Below are 16,534 nucleotides of genomic sequence, written 5' to 3' on the forward strand. Positions count from 1 at the left end.
TATATATATATATATACTGAGAGGTCAATGTCAAAATACCCAGACTCGTGAACAGGGGTCGACTAGAGGTTCGTGAACTTACACCACTTATTGCCCGAATCGCTCGTTTCTGAGCCAAAAACATCCTTTTAGAATAGGCAAGTTACCCCAACATATAATACCATACGACATAAGCGAATGAAAATAAGAAAAGTAGACTAATTTTCGTGTCGAACAATCACTCACTTCAGATTCCGTTCGAATAGTAAAAATGGCGGTATGAAGTCTTTGAACAAGATCCTGAACGTGGGCTTTCCACGACAACTTGCTATCTATCTGAACACCTAGAAATTTGAACTGTTCAGTTTCAAAAATGGTTCAAATGGCTCTGAGCACTATGGGACTTGACTGCTCAGGTCATCAGTCCCCTGGAACTTAGAACTACTTAACCCTAACTAACCTAAAGACGTCACACACATCCATGCCCGAGGACCGAGCGAGGTGGCGCAGTGGTTAGCACACTGGACTCGCATTCGGAAGGACGACGGTTCAATCCCGCGTCCGGCCATCCTGATTAAGGTTTTCCTTGATTTCCCTAAATCACTCCAGGCAAATGCCAGGATAGTTCCTTTGAAAGGGCACGGCCAACTTCATTCCCCATCCTTCCCTAATCCTATGAGACCGATGACGTCGCTGTTTGGTCTCTTCCCCTAAGCATCGAACCAACCATGCCCGAGGCAGGATTTGAACCTGCGACCGTAGCAGTCGCGCGGTTCCAACTGTTCAGTTTCTTTAACCATATGCCAGTTCTGCGAAATTAAAACGTAAGGTTTTGTTGAATTCTGTGTTAGAGACTGTAAAAACTGTCATTTAGCGTTAGTTTATTTTGTGCAAGCCATGAACTTAGGTCATGTACTGCACTATTTGAAACCGAGCCAATCGATCGGCGAAAGATACATAGAAAAGGGCGAAGAAGAGAATGCTGTCTTCATAGACCTCCGAAAAGGCCTCTGATAGATTACAGTGGGATAAACTGTTAGATATCTTGAAAAAGAAGTGACTAAAGTGGAAGGAGGGAAGATTGATCGCAAATCTGTACCTGAATCAGAAATCTCGGGTACGAATAGGTAATGGGATCTCTGAAGACAGCAAGATTGTGAGAGGTGTTAGATAGGGCTGTTCTCCCTCGCCGATCCCGTTTAACATCTGTCAGGACGAAGTACTGGAAAGCTTTTTGGATGGGACAAGAGGCATCAGGATAGGTGGGCGGTAAACTGAATGTATAAGATTTGCAGATGACATGGCGATCCTCGCAGAAAATCAAGAGACGCTGACTCAAATACTAAATGACCTGAATGAAGCCTGTGCAGCATAAGGTATGAAAATCAATAAGAAGCTAATCAAAAGCGTAGCCATAGCCCTAAAGAAAAGAAAAGTGAAAATTAAGTTGGGGTCAGAAATCATAGAACGGGTAACAGCATTAAAGTATTTGGGACGTTGGGTTAAAGATGGCATGGATCGCCAACAAGTGAGAATGGCTCTGGCGAAAGAGGCATTTCAAAAGCAGAGAAAACTCCTAAGTAGATGTTTAAACAAGGAATTAAGGAAGTGACTTGTAAAGTGCTTGCCGGCCTGAGTGGCCGAGTGGTTCTAGGCGCTTCAGTATGGAACCGCGCGACCACTGCGGTCGCAGGATCGGATGTGTGTGATGTCCCTAGGCTAGTTAGGTTTAAGTAGTTCTAAGTTCTAGGGGACTGATGACCTCAGAAGTTGAGTCCCATAGTGCTCAGAGCCATTTGAACCTTTTGTTAAGTGCTTAATATGGAGCGTGGCCTTGTATGGAGCAGAAACGTGGGCTTTGAGAAAGCAGGATGAGTCATGAATGAAGAACTACTGAGTATAGTTTGAGAAGAACAGAAGATGCTGCTGACGGTGAAGAACAGTAAACTAAACTGGATAGGCCACAATCTAAGAAGAGATTGCCTTCTAGTAGAGGCAGTTGTAGGTTTCGTTCCGAGAAAGAGACGGAAGAGCAGAAGAAGATTCAAGATGCTGAATGATGTCAGCAGGCCACAAGGAGGGTACTAAAGAATGAAGAGGAACGCAGAAGACAGAGATGCATGGTGGGCTATGCAGTCAAACCCTGCCGCGAGGCAGACAAGCCATTGATGATGATGACGATTATCATTTTAATAAGCTTTTTACTGTTATAAATCATAGTCATTATAACCTTTGTTCCATTTAGTATAAGTTTTCCCATTCACAATTTTGGAGGGCACATTTGTAGAGCCGCACGGAGTAGCCGTGCAGTTGGAGGCGCCATGTCACGAATCGCGCGGCCCCTACCGCCGGAGGTTCGAATCCTCCCTCGGGCATGGGTGTGTGTGTTGTCCTTAGCGTAATTTAGTTTAAGTTATTTTAAGTACTGTGTAAGTCTAGGAACCGATGACCTGAGCAATTTTCTCCCTTAAGAATTCACACACACACATCTTTGAACATTTGCAGATGGTTATCCGTGGCTACCACAATTCGTCTGCATTCCAACCCCGTCCCACAGCAAATATTTCATCGACGCCTTCCAGGACTATGGTCACTAACCTGGAGCGTCCAAGCTCCAGCACTCACCCACGCTTCACCAGAAAATGTTGGATCAAAAAATGCTGTAAGTTAAAAATAAAAGAACCTGCTTGTAAAAATTCTACTTGGCCAAGGGTTATTACCTCACCCATTCCTTTCCAGTGAGACATTGCTTTGCCTGTAATGACCTCGATGCTTATTGGCCGTTATCGCTAGCCTTTGCACCGTGTGAAAATTGTAATCCCAGCATAAGGCTGGAAGATATTCCGAGGAAAGGCTTAGAGGGGCTTCCGCCCGTTTATCGCACAGCGAACGACACCACAATACGAGTACACACATTCGACGAACGCTCCTTCTCGTGTGTGCGGCTGTGCTGGCGATTCGCCAGGCCTTCCCGAGGCCGTCCGGGCGGCTTCCATCATCCGTCCTCCCCCGCCATATCTCTAACCACGATGAATGTGTAACAATACTCACAAAATACGTTTCAAAAACGATCCGCTTAATAGCCGCACGATCCGGCTCGCGGCGACACATTAAAAAAACAAAATGTGGAAGAGAAAAAAATCGAGGGGAAATGTCGACAAAATCCATCGCATTGAAAATGTTGCGCCCTGATTACTGCGCTCTGGCGGGTTGATTGGATGGCTTTTCTCGCCAGCGCCACGCTTTGCGGGTGTGTGAAGCAGGAAGCCGCTTTCATTCTTTTATACAGGGTGTTACCAAAAGGTACGGCCAAACTTTCAGGAAACATTACTCACACACAAAGAAATAAAATATGTTATGTGGACATGTGTCCGGAAACGCTTACTTTCCATGTTAGAGTTCATTTCATTACTTCTCTTCAAATCACATTAACCATGGAATGGAAACACACAGCAACAGAACGTACCAGCGTGACTTCAAACACTTTGTTACAGGAAATGTTCAAAATGTCCTCCGTTAGCGAGGATACATGCATCCACCCTCCGTCGCATGGAATCCCTGATGCGCTGATGCAGCCCTGGAGAATGGCGTGTTGTGTCACAGCCGTCCACAATACGAGCACGAAGAGTCTCTACATTTGGTACCGGGGTTGCGTAGGCAAGAGCTTTCAAATGCCCCCATAAATGAAAGTCAAGAGGGTTGAGGTCAGGAGAGCGTGTAGGCCATGGAACTGGTCCGCCTCTACCAATCCATCGGTCGCCGAATCTGTTGTTGAGAAGCGTACGAAGACTTCGACTGAAATGTGCAGGAGCTCCATCGCGCATGAACCACATGTTGTGTCGTACTTGTAAACGCACATGTTCTAGCCGCACAGATAGAGTATCCCGTATGAAATAATGATAACGTGTTCCATTGAGCGTAGGTGGACGAAACTAAAATGAGCTCTAACATGGAAATTAAGCGTTTCCGGACACATGTCCACATAACATCTCTTTTTTATTTGTGTGTGAGGAATGTTTCCTGAAAGTTTGACCGTACCTTTTTGTAACACCCTGTATAAAAACGCATAACGAACATTATGCTATTTGTACAGGTGTTCAGGAAACCTAACTTTACTTTGATTTTTGATGACATTGCAGATATGAATGTTCTTAATTTTTAAAACATTTTGAGACAATAATTGCAACTATGATTACTCTTTCTTGAAAAGAAAAAAAAGTTGTTCGCTTCCATTCTTAATACTCAATAAATGTGTACCGGGTTTGGAGGACGTTTTCAGTCCCAAACCGTGCATACTCCTAGTTACTTATTCTTCCGCAATGTTTATGCGAAGCTGGAAGCTGGTGTGCTATTGACTTACTTGACTTAATTCCTTTGGCCCCTATGGGGGCATAGGGCATCCAGGAGAACTTGCCATACATCTCTGTCTTTGGCCATTTGCCTCAATTCTCCCAGGTCTTGCCAACTCTTTTTGCTTCCCCTTCCACTGTCCCCTTCCATGTGCCCCTTGGTCTTCCTCTCTTCCTTGTTCCCTGGGGATTCCATTCCAATGCTATTTTCGCGATGGCTCCATCTGGTTTTCCCAAAGTATGCCCCAACCAACCCCACTTTCTCTCTCGCATCTGGTCTTCCATAGGTATCTGGTTTGTTATTCGCCGAAGCTCCTCATTACATATTTTTTCTGGCCACCAGATATTCATGATGCGTCGAAGACATCTATTTATTAAGCTTTGTAACTGGCATGTTATCTGTTTATCAATTTTCCAGCTTTCACTGGCGTACAGAACGACAGCCTTCACATTTGTATTAAAAATACGGATTTTTGTTATGTAGTTGATATTTCTATTTTTCCATATTGTATACAATTGTATGAAGGCAGCATTTGCCTTTTTAATGCGGTTTTTCACGTCATCTCCAGCTCCAACCATCTTCCGTCACTATACTACCTAGATACAGGAATGAGTTGACAGTCTCCACCCGCTGCTCATCTATTAACAGTGGCACCTCCATGTTTCCTGAATTTACTCTCATTTCCTTTGTTTTGCTTGTATTTGTCTTGAGGCCAGCTGTCTCTGCTTCTTCTTTCAGGAAGTTTAATTTAGCTTGCATATCAGTCAGCCTTTGAACTAATAAAAGTGTGTCGTCTGCAAAATCCAATTCCTCCAGACGTTCATGGATCCCCCACTGGATTCCTCGTCTCCTGCCTGCTGTGACTCTTCTCATAACAGAGTCTAGGACGAGTAGAAAAAGTGGTGGTGAGAAAATGCAACCCTGCCGGACTCCATTTGTTACTTTTACGGGATCTGTCATACTTCCCTTGTGGAGTACGCAGCATCTGTAGCCATCATATAGATCTTTTATGATGTTTAAGATCTTCTGTGGTATGCCATACTTCCGCAACATCTGCCAGAGCACTTTGTGTTTCACGGAATCGAAGGCCTTTTGAAAATTAATGAATGCCAGGTACATGGTTGCTTGGAGTTCTTTTCTTAGCTCTAAAATTATCCTAAGAGTGTTAATAAGATCAACACAACTGCATTGTGCCCTAAAACCGCCCTGTTCTTTACGCAGTCGCTTTTCAATGGATTCTTTAATTCTCTTTAAAATAATTCTGGTGAGAACCTTCCTGGACACTGGCAACAATGTAATACCACGCCAGTTTTTACAGTCTGACAAATTTCCCTTTTTTGGGAGCTTTACCACCAAATCATTTTTCCACTCCTTTGGAGATTTCTCTCCAAGCCAAATATGTTTCAGCAAAATCGGCTTTTAAGAGCTCCGGGCCGGCCGGTGTGGCCGTGCGGTTCTAGGCGCTTCAGTCTGGAACCGCGGGACCGCCACGGTCGCAGGTTCGAATCCTGCCTCGGGCATGGATGTGTGTGGTGTCCTTAGGTTAGTTAGGTTTAAGTAGTTCTAAGTTCTAGGGGACTGATGACCACAGATGTTAAGTCCCATAGTGCTCAGAGCCATTTGAACCATTTTTAAGAGCTCCGGTGCTATGTTGTCTAGGCCTGGAGCCTTTGTATTTTTTAGTGTTTTCAAGGCACTCCTAATTTCGCCCATTGTGGGGCACTGCAAATTTATATCCTGATCTTCTTGGACTTCCTCTGAAACATCTCTTACCTGTTCCTCTTGGTTGTCTTCACAATTTAACAGTTCCTTGAAGTACTCTTCCCATCTCTGTAGCTGTGCCTGTTGAGTTGTAAGCATCACCCCACCCTTGTTCTTAACTGGTCCTTCATGTCTGAAGTTCTTCATTGACAACCGTTTGGTAATATTGTAGAGCTCTTTCATATTTCCTTGTCTTGCTGCCTCTTCTGCTAATTTTGCTTGCTCATCTATCCATTTCCTTTTATCTCGACGTAGCCATAATATTTCAGATATAAATGTTCTTAATTTTTAAAACATTTTGAGACAGTAATTGCAGTTATGATTACTCTTTCTTAAAAAGAAAAAAAAAGTTGTGCACTTCCATTCTTAATACTCAATAAATGCGTACCGGATTTGGAGGATGTTTTCAGTCCCAAATCGTGCATGCTCCTAGTTACATATTCTTCCGCAATGTTTATACGAAACTGGAAGCTGGTCAGGTATTAAATTGAATAAATGGTAAAAATTTGCTCAACCTGTAAACAGTTTTCCTCTTCGACGTTCGGACATGGGTAAGGGATGATCAACTGAGAGAACACGCTTCGTATCAAACATGATCGTCGTTCGATATGAGACCTGACCGTGTTCTCTAAATCGAAAACTTTCCTCTTTTCTTTGCGAATTTTAAATCTGTTCAATTTTAGGTAACAATTCTTGATTCGAAAGGAAAACAGCTATTTAATGTTTTAAGTTCGTAAGTAAATACACTTCGTAACAACGGTTATACCCAGTCCTGCTAAGATTAGCAGTTAAATTTTAGTTTTAATTTTGCACGGAGGTTCGCCGTTGCTGTACTGCTTCCCCAAATCAAACTATCAACCCATAACTGTTTATGGTAGCCTTAATAACTGGTCAACTAATGATACAGCCAGCTAACATTTGGTACCGACTAACGATGACAGAATGTTTATTGATTTTGTGTGTAATTACTCAACCCCCTTCCTCTCGTCAACCCCGCCCTCGCCGGATTAACCGTTTATCACTCAATGCAGCCCTACCATTCGAAGGAAAGCTTCCTGACTCGTATTTTATCTACATCTCCAACTGCTCACACATTTTTGTAGCTGTTATATTGCGTATGACAGTTATACGCGAAACATGAACGACGACTGCCCTCGCCTCGTATAAAATCGCTTGAGCGGTTGCGTTTCGGTATTGTTGAACGAAACAACAAGACAATGTATACCGCCGGGATAGGGGCGCTGAGTGCCGAATGTCCCAGAGAACCAGCTCTGCGTAAGAGGGACGACTGACTGCGTCATACTACTGTCATCCTTTATAAATCCTAAAGCTGGTTTGAACACTCCACTGATTTACTGGGCATGGTACTACTGGACATAGTATGCTCTTCATTTCATCATTCTAATCAGTTATGAGGCGGGAGGAGGGGGGACCACAGTTTAACGTGCACTTCAAAACACTGTGCGACTTGGCATTATTATCAACAGCAAATGATTACCAGTCGTGAAAAAAGAGGTAAATTCTGGGTTACATTAGAAGTAGAATGTAGGATATTTAGATTTTAGAGACATCTACACAAATTTTATTTGTTTATTCTTTATTTTTACACCCACTGAGACATAGATTCGTTGTTAACCCGTGTTAAGTCCACACAATATTCTAAATCAAGTTGTGTTCAAGTTCGTGAAAATTTCTTTGCTACCACTAGGAAGACAAAGATCAGCTGTTGTTTTTTGACGTAAGAGGCATGCGAGGGACTTCCCCTCATTGATTTACTCTTTATTTTTTCCTGCCAGTCATAGTGCGCTATTTGATTTGTCATTACAGTTGCTGGTATGCAGTACTTTGGTCTAACTGCAGGTGACAGGGCCATCACTAAGAGTGCAATCACAAGTGCTTTCATTACGTGGGCGGACAACATGGAGTATGATCATCAAGGAGAGGGCGCGACGGTGTAAACACCGTGGATATTCGCAGGAGGTTGAGGGCAGTTTGTGAAGAGTATACATTGTCACAGAAAGGCCTCTTGCAACACGTCAGCGTTCGCCCCCATACGAACCGGAAAACCACGCCTTCCCTAGGTGAAATTGGGTTCCAGGTACAGCCACACCCATCGTATCCTCTTGACTTGGCTCCTTTCAGTTCCGTAGGTCCTCCTCGAGCCATTTTCTCGAGTCGGTCGCAACCACGGCAGGACATGTCTGTGCACACAAAATTCCCGACACTCTCAGGAACTGCAGGCAGCAGTCGTACGACTGGTGCGACAGACTCCAGAAAAGTGACTCGAGGAGAGCCTACAGAAATGAAAGAAGCCAACTCATGAGAATACGATGGGTATGGCAGTGCCTGGAACCAAGTTTCAGCGATGGCAACCACGATTTTTCCAGCTCGGATGGAGACGAGCGTTGACGTGTTGCAAAAGCACTTTTCGTGATGGTGCACGCTCTCCACTCAGTCCCAAATCGCCCGTGAATGTCCGCAGGCTGCGCGCTCTCCTTGCACACCAAACACGCCGCCCAGAGCTCTCCTTGATGATGACACTCTGTGTTGCCCACTCACGTCATAACAACAGCTAGGAATTCCGACTGTTGGAATAGCCCCACCCAAAAGCCGTAGGGTCACTGCTGCAGACAATGAGAGAACAAAGCAGGAGGATGACAGCTGACATCCCCTGTATGGTCATCAGGCAGCAAGATCCCACCTTAAATCCCGCAAGAGTTTCCTTGCTAGGACAGCGCCACTGGAGGGAGCACCAAAGGCAATTCGTCTTGCAACATGGAAGAGCTCACTGCACGTAGACATCCCACCAAAAGAAGAACTAGCTCCTGGCACAAACCTACAACACCCTGTATGGAGGTCCGTCAACCGCGTCCACCCGATGCAAGACCAACCTAAAGCCGGCCGGAGTGGCCGAGCGGCTCAAGGCGCTACAGTCTGGAACAGCACTGCTGCTACGGTTGCAGGTTCGAATCCTGCCTCGGGCATGGATGTGTGTGATGTCATTAGGTTAGTTAGGTTTAAGTAGTTCTAAGTTCTAGGGCCCCCCATGAACGATGGACCTTGCCGTTGGTGGGGAGGCTTGCGTGCCTCAGCGATACAGATGGCCGTACCGTAGGTGCAACCACAACGGAGGGGTATCTGTTGAGAGGCCAGACAAACATGTGGTTCCTGAAGAGGGGCAGCAGCCTTTTCAGTAGTTGCAGGGGCAACAGTCTGGATGATTGACTGATCTGGCCTCGTAACATTAACCAAAACGGCCTTGCTGGGCTGGTACTGCGAACGGCTGAAAACAAGGGGAAACTAGAGCCGTAATTTTTCCCGAGGACATGCAGCTTTACTGTATGATTAAATGATGATGGCGTCCTCTTGGGTAAAATATTCCGGAGGTAAAATAGTCCCCCATTCGGATCTCCGGGCGGGGACTACTCAAGAGGTCGTCGTTATCAGGAGAAAGAAAACTGGCATTCTACGGATCGGAGCGTGGAATGTCAGATCCCTTAATCGGGCAGGTAGGTTAGAAAATTAAAAAAGGGAAATGGATAGGTTAAAGTTAGATATAGTGGGAATTAGTGAAGTTCGGTGGCCGGAGGAACAAGACTTTTGGTCAGGTGATTACAGGGTTATAAATACAAAATCAAATAGGGGTAATGCAGGAGTAGGTTTAATAATGAATAAAAAAATAGGAGTGCGGGTTAGCTACTACAAACAGCATAGTGAACGCATTATTGTGGCCAAGATAGACACAAAGCCCATGCCTACTACAGTAGTACAAGTTTATATGCCAACTAGCTCTGCAGATGATGAAGAAATTGATGAAATGTATGAGGAGATAAAAGAAATTATTCAGGTAGTGAAGGGAGACGAAAATTTAATAGTCATGGGTGACTGGAATTCGTCAGTAGGAAAAGGGAGAGATTGGGGGGAAGAAATGAAAGAGGAAGCCGCCTTGTAGAATTTTGCACAGAGCATAACTTACTCATAGCTAACACTTGGTTCAAGAATCATGAAAGAAGATTGTATACCTGGAAGAATCCTGGAGATACTAAAAGGTATCAGATGGATTACATAATGGTAAGACAGAGATTTAGGAATCAGGTTTTAAATTGTAAGACATTTCCAGGGCAGATGTGGATTCTGACCACAATCTATTGGTTATGAACTGCAGATTGAAACTGAAGAAACTGCAAAAAGGAGGGAATTTAAGGAGATGGGACCTGGATAAACTGAAAGAACCAGAGGTGGTACAGAGTTTCAGGGAGAGCATAAGGGAACAATTGACAGGAATGGGGGAAATAAATACAGCAGAAGAAGAATGGGTAGCTCTGAGGGATGAAGTACTGAAGGCAGCATAGGATCAAGTAGGTAAAAAGACGAGGGCTAATAGAAATCCTTGGGTAACAGAAGAAATATTGAATTTAATTGATGAAAGGAGAAAATATAAAAATGCAGTAAATGAAGCAGGCAAAAAGGAATACAAACGTCTCAAAAATGAGATTGACAGGGAGTGCAAAATGGCTAAGCAGGGATGGCTAGAGGACAAATGTAAGGATGTAGAGGCTTGTCTCACTAGGGGTAAGATAGATACTGCCTACAGGAAAATTAAAGAGACCTTTGGAGAAAAGAGAACCACTTGTATGAATATCAAGAGCTCAGATGGCAGAAAGGCAGAAAGGTGGAAGGAATATATAGAGGGTTTATACAAGGGCGATGTACTTGAGGACAATATTGTGGAAATGGAAGAGGATGTAGATGAAGATGAAATGGGAGATGAGATACTGCGTGAAGAGTTTGACAGAGCACTGAAAGACCTGAGTCGAAACAAGGCCCCGGGAGTAGACAACATTCCATTAGAACTACTGATGGCCTTGGGAGAGCCAGTCATGACAAAACTCTACCATCTGGTGAGCAAGATGTATGAGACAGGCGAAATAGCCACAGACTTTAAGAAGCATATAATAATTCCAATACGAAAGAAAGCAGGTGTTGACAGATGTGAAAATTACCGAACTATCAGTTTAATAAATCACAGATGCAAAATACTAACGCGAATTCTTTACAGACGAATGGAAAAAGTGGTAGAAGCGGACCTCGGGGAAGATCAGTTTGGATTCCGTAGAAATGTTGGAACACGTGAGGCAATGCTAACCCTACGACTTATCTTAGAAGAAAGATTAAGAAAAGGCAAACCTACGTTTCTAGCATTTGTAGACTCAGAGAAAGATTTTGACAACGTTAACTGGAATACTCTCTTTCAAATTCTGAAGGTGGCAGGGGTAAAATACAGGGAGCGAAAGGCTATTTACAATTTGTACAGAAACCAGATGGCAGTTATAAGAGTCGAGGGGCATGAAAGGGAAGCAGTGGTTGGGAAAGGAGTGAGACAGGGTTGTAGCCTCTCCCCGATGTTATTCAATCTGTATATAGAGCAAGCAGTAAAGGAAACAAAAGAAAAATTCGGAGTAGGTATGAAAATCCATGGAGAAGAAATAAAAACTTTGAGGTTCGCCGATGACATTGTAAATCTGTCAGAGACAGCAAAGGACTTGGAAGAGCAGTTGAACGGAATGGACAGTGTCTTGAAAGGAGGATATAAGATGAACATCAACAAAAGCAAATCGAGGATAATGGAATGTAGTCAAATTAAATCGGGTGATGCTGAGGGGATTAGATTAGGAAATGAGACACTTAAAGTAGTAAAGGAGTTTTGCTATTTAGGGAGTAAAATAACTGATGATGGTCGAAGTAGAGAGGATATAAAATGTAGACTGGCAATGGCAAGGAAATCGTTTCTGAAGAAGAGAAATTTGTTAACATCGAGTATAGATTTAAGTGTCAGGAAGTAGTTTCTGAAAGTATTTGTATGGAGTGTAGCCATGTATGGAAGTGAAACATGGACGATAACAAGTTTGGACAAGAAGAGAACAGAAGCTTTCCAAATGTGGTGCTACAGAAGAATGCTGAAGATAAGGTGGGTAGATCACGTAACTAATGAGGAGATATTGAATAGGATTGGGGAGAAGAGACGTTTGTGGCACAACTTGACTAGAAGAAGGGATCGGTTGGTAGGACATGTTTTGAGGCATCAAGGGATCACAAATTTAGCATTGGAGGGCAGTGTGGAGGGTAAAAATGGTAGAGGGAGACCAATAGATCAGTACACTAAGCAGATTCAGAAGGATGTAGGTTGCAGTAGGTACTGGGAGATGAAGAAGCTTGCACAGGATAGAGTAGCATGGAGAGCTGCATCAAACCAGTCTCAGGACTGAAGACCACAACAACAACAACAACAACAACAACAACAAGTTCTAGGGTACTGCTGACCTCAGATGTTAAGTCCCATAGCGCTCAGAGCCATTTGAACTAGCCTGAAGAAATGGGGAATCCTTCCAGCGAGCGCTGACATCTTTTGCGACTTCGAGGCTGAAGACGATCCAAGCCACTCCTGGACAACCTGAGCACAATACAAGATGCTTGCGAAGAAAATGACAAAGCTATCACAGCTGCTAGTTTTCGAAATTCTGAAGGGACACGGAAATGAATGAATGAACAGCTAGTAAAATGGGCAGGGACTACACTTCTATTGATTATCCTGCCACCTGCGGTTCGACCGAAGTACTACATCTTGTACCTGCAGTTAATGATGACTCTAATAGCGCAACATGACTGATGGAAAAAAATGTCTAAATCAATATGAAACGTCCCTCGTATATGGGCACTTCTTCACTCCTTGTTAATGGACATCATATTTAAACAACTGCTGTCGACAGTCCAACGCCTACTGTGGTAGGTGATACCTTAGGTTTGGAGAAATATAGGAATTCGGAACGCAGTACTGACTCAACGACTTGTCGTCGAGAACACATTTAAAGAAGCTATACTCCTAGCTTTTGTGGTTCTAGAGAAACAACGTGACTCACTGAAATTTTGAAAATAGTTGAGAAAACTATAGGAAGCGAAAAGCTCTCTGCAACTTGTGCAGAAATCAGACTGCAATATAAAAGTAAGAGGAAGCGAAAGAGAGGCAGTAATTGTGAACTGAATGAGACAGGGTTGCAATCTATTTCCCACGTTACTCTTATGTAAGGAGGAATTTGCAAAGGAAATTGAAGCTCATGAAGAGGAAATAAATTCCTCATGTTTTGGCAATGACAATGTAAATCTGTCTGACAAGGTGAAGGACTGGGAAGAATATTTTTACGGAACGGATAGCGTCTTGTAAAGAGGTTATAAGGTGAATGTAAACAAAAGTAAATCAATAGTAACGGAGTGTACACGAACTAAATCAAATGACGTTCACGGAATCAGATTAGAAAGTGAGACACTGTACGTAATAGAGGTTTGCTATATGTAGGGCAAACTTGACGATCGCGGAAGTAGACTAAATAAAAATCAGATTTACAATAACAAGAAGAACCTTCCTGAAAAACAGAAGCTTGTTCACATCTACTGTAAGTTTAAGTGTTAGAAAATCTGTGTTTGAAGCCATTTGTCTGGAGTGCAGCCTTATACGGAAAAGCAACTTGGACCATAAACCTTATAGATAAGAAGAATAAGTTATGGTAGAGAAGAATGTAGAATGTGGTAATTATTGAAGTGGGGAGACAAAAATGTCAGGTAGAATGTGACTACATAGGTTGGTTCATAGGACTCATTATGTGGAGTGCCGGCCGCGGTGGGCGAGTGGTTCTAGGCGCTTGAGTCCGGAACCGCGCGACTGCTACGGTTGCAGGTTCGAACCCTGCCTCGGGCATGGATGTGTGTGATGTCCTTAGGTTAGTTACGTTTAAGTAGTTCTAAGTTCTAGGCGACTGATGACCTCAGATGTTAAGTCCCGTAGTGCTCAAAGCCATTTGAACCATTATGTGGCGTAAGGAACCGTTAATCTGGTAATGGACGAATGTGTGGTGTAAAGGAAGATATTGGCTTGACTGCAGTAAGCAGGTTCAAGTGGATGACGGACGCTTTAGCTTACACAGGATTTAGCAGCAAGTTAATGAGCTCCTGTTTCGGCATCGTGTCTGCACTTGTTTCGCTTCTTTTTGCTAATTTTGTCCAGACACCACACGACCATGACTTTTGCTGTATGCATCTTATTGTTGACACTCGTAAATAATGCGTTATATATAACCTGAATAAGAAGAGCAGTTATGCTTTTTATTTCGTAACATATAGGGTGTCCGAAAATTCCCGTTACAAACTTGTAGGACTTGAAGAGGGGATGGTACATATTTTGAGTAGAAACTCATGTCCGAAAACATACCGTTTCCATTCTACGACGGTTTCAGTTTAGACGCTTAAATCACCACTTTCTCTTCAGGAATTAAATTAGCCGTGAACGCTCATTTATCACTTAAGCACATTTGTTCGTACTAGTACTCAAACATTACGTGTTTACATACCCAACATACTGTACGTTCAGAACAGTACTGATGCATTACATCAGTTGACCGTCTGATGTAGTACAGGTCATCCTATCTACCCTGTTGCATACCAGGACAAGCAACTTTGAGACTTTTCTCTTTCCATGACCACACACAGACGCTTTACACATCTGAACTTAGACCGCCGTAGAACTGAAACGCTACGTTCCCCGGACATACGTTCTTAATCAAAAGTGTTATGTACTCATTCCCTTCTACAAGTCCTAGAAGTTTGTAAAGGAAACTTTCCGAACACTCTGTATCTATATACGTCCATGATGCAACATCCTACATAGCGCTTCATTTTTATCTCCCTGTTTTACCTTTAGAAAGGCGAGTACTGATTTAGAATCTGGTTTAATTATGTTATTGCTATCGGTCGTTAGTTTCCAATAAAGAACAGCTTCTAGGATTCAGCTGCCATAACATGTTGTTCTTCATGAGATGTGTTGTCCCTCCAGACAAGAAGATTCTACTAGATAAGCAATGATTTCTTTCTCTTTCTGGGTGCAGAAAAGTGACACACACACACACACACACACACACACACACACACACACACACACAAGTAGTCAAAGCAAGATACAGGTAGCAATTAAATGTGAATTTGCTTCTTTGTTCACTGTATGTAATATGGTGATGCAACTGCAACTAACTTATCTCGTATCTGTACAATCAAGTAAGCCTACAGGGTGGTCAGAAAGAGCCTGAACAGCTTGTAAAGGTGTTTCAGGATAGGTTGTACTGAGAAATAATCATTAACCCTAGAGTAACAAAGTGCTAATCCCGAGACACAAATAACAAGGTGGGATAAAAATTTGAACCACGTTTTGGTGAATTATTTGTTTCACAAAATAGGTTTGGGAGTAACATAAAGTAATAATCACACGATATGAAACATGTAGTACAAAGTATAGTTATGTTTTATAATATGACAAAGCAAACCATTACTATAATATCAATGCATTTTATTGTATCATGGTTGTCATGTACAGACCTTCATGTCATGTACCTTCTGTAGTGTACTGTAGCAACTTTTTTCTATGTTGTTGTTGTTGTGGTCTTCAGTCCTGAGACTGGTTAGATGCAGCTCTCCATGCTACTCTATCCTGTGCAAGCTTCTTCATCTCCCAGTACCTACTGCAACCTACATCCTTCTGAATCTGCTTGGTGTATTCATCTCTTGGTCTTCCTCTACGATTTTTACCCTCTACACTGCCCTCCAATACTAAATTGGTGATCCCTTGCTGCCTCAGAATATGTCCTACCAACCGATCCCTTCTTCTAGTCAAGTTGTGCCACAAACTTCTCTTCTCCCCAATCCTATTCAAAACCTCCTCATTAGTTATGTGATCTACCCATCTAATCTTCAGCATTCTTCTGTAGCACCACATTTCGAAAGCTTCTATTCTCTTCTTGTCCAAACTATTTATCGTCCATGTTTCACTTCCATACATGGCTACACTCCATACAAATACTTTTAGAAACGGCTTCGTGCCACTAAAATCTATACTCGATGTTAACAAATTTCTCTTGTTCAAAAACACTTTCTTTGCCATTGCGAGTCTACATTTTATATCCTCTCTAATTCGACCATCATCAGTTAGTTTGCTCCCCAAATAGCAAAACTCATTTACTACTTTAAGTGACTCATTTCCTAATCTAATTCCCTCAGCATCGACCGACTTAATTCGACTACATTCCATTATCCTCGTTTTGCTTCTGTTGATGTTCATCTAATATCCTTTCAGGACACTACCCATTCCGTTCAACTGCTCTTCCAAGTCCTTTGCTGTTTGTGACAGATTTACAATGTCATCGGCGAACCTCAAAGTTTTTATTTCTTCTCCATGGATTTTAATACCTACTCCAAATTTTTCTTTTGTTTACTTCACTGCATGCTCAATATAGAGATTGAATAACATCGGGGAGAAGCTACAACCCTGTCTCACTCCCTTCCGAACCACTGCTTCCCTTTCATGCCCCTCAACTCTTATAACTGCCATCTGCTTTCTGTACAAATT

Source organism: Schistocerca piceifrons, chromosome 3 (genome assembly GCF_021461385.2).
Source record: "Schistocerca piceifrons isolate TAMUIC-IGC-003096 chromosome 3, iqSchPice1.1, whole genome shotgun sequence".
NCBI classification, from domain to species: domain Eukaryota; kingdom Metazoa; phylum Arthropoda; class Insecta; order Orthoptera; family Acrididae; genus Schistocerca; species Schistocerca piceifrons.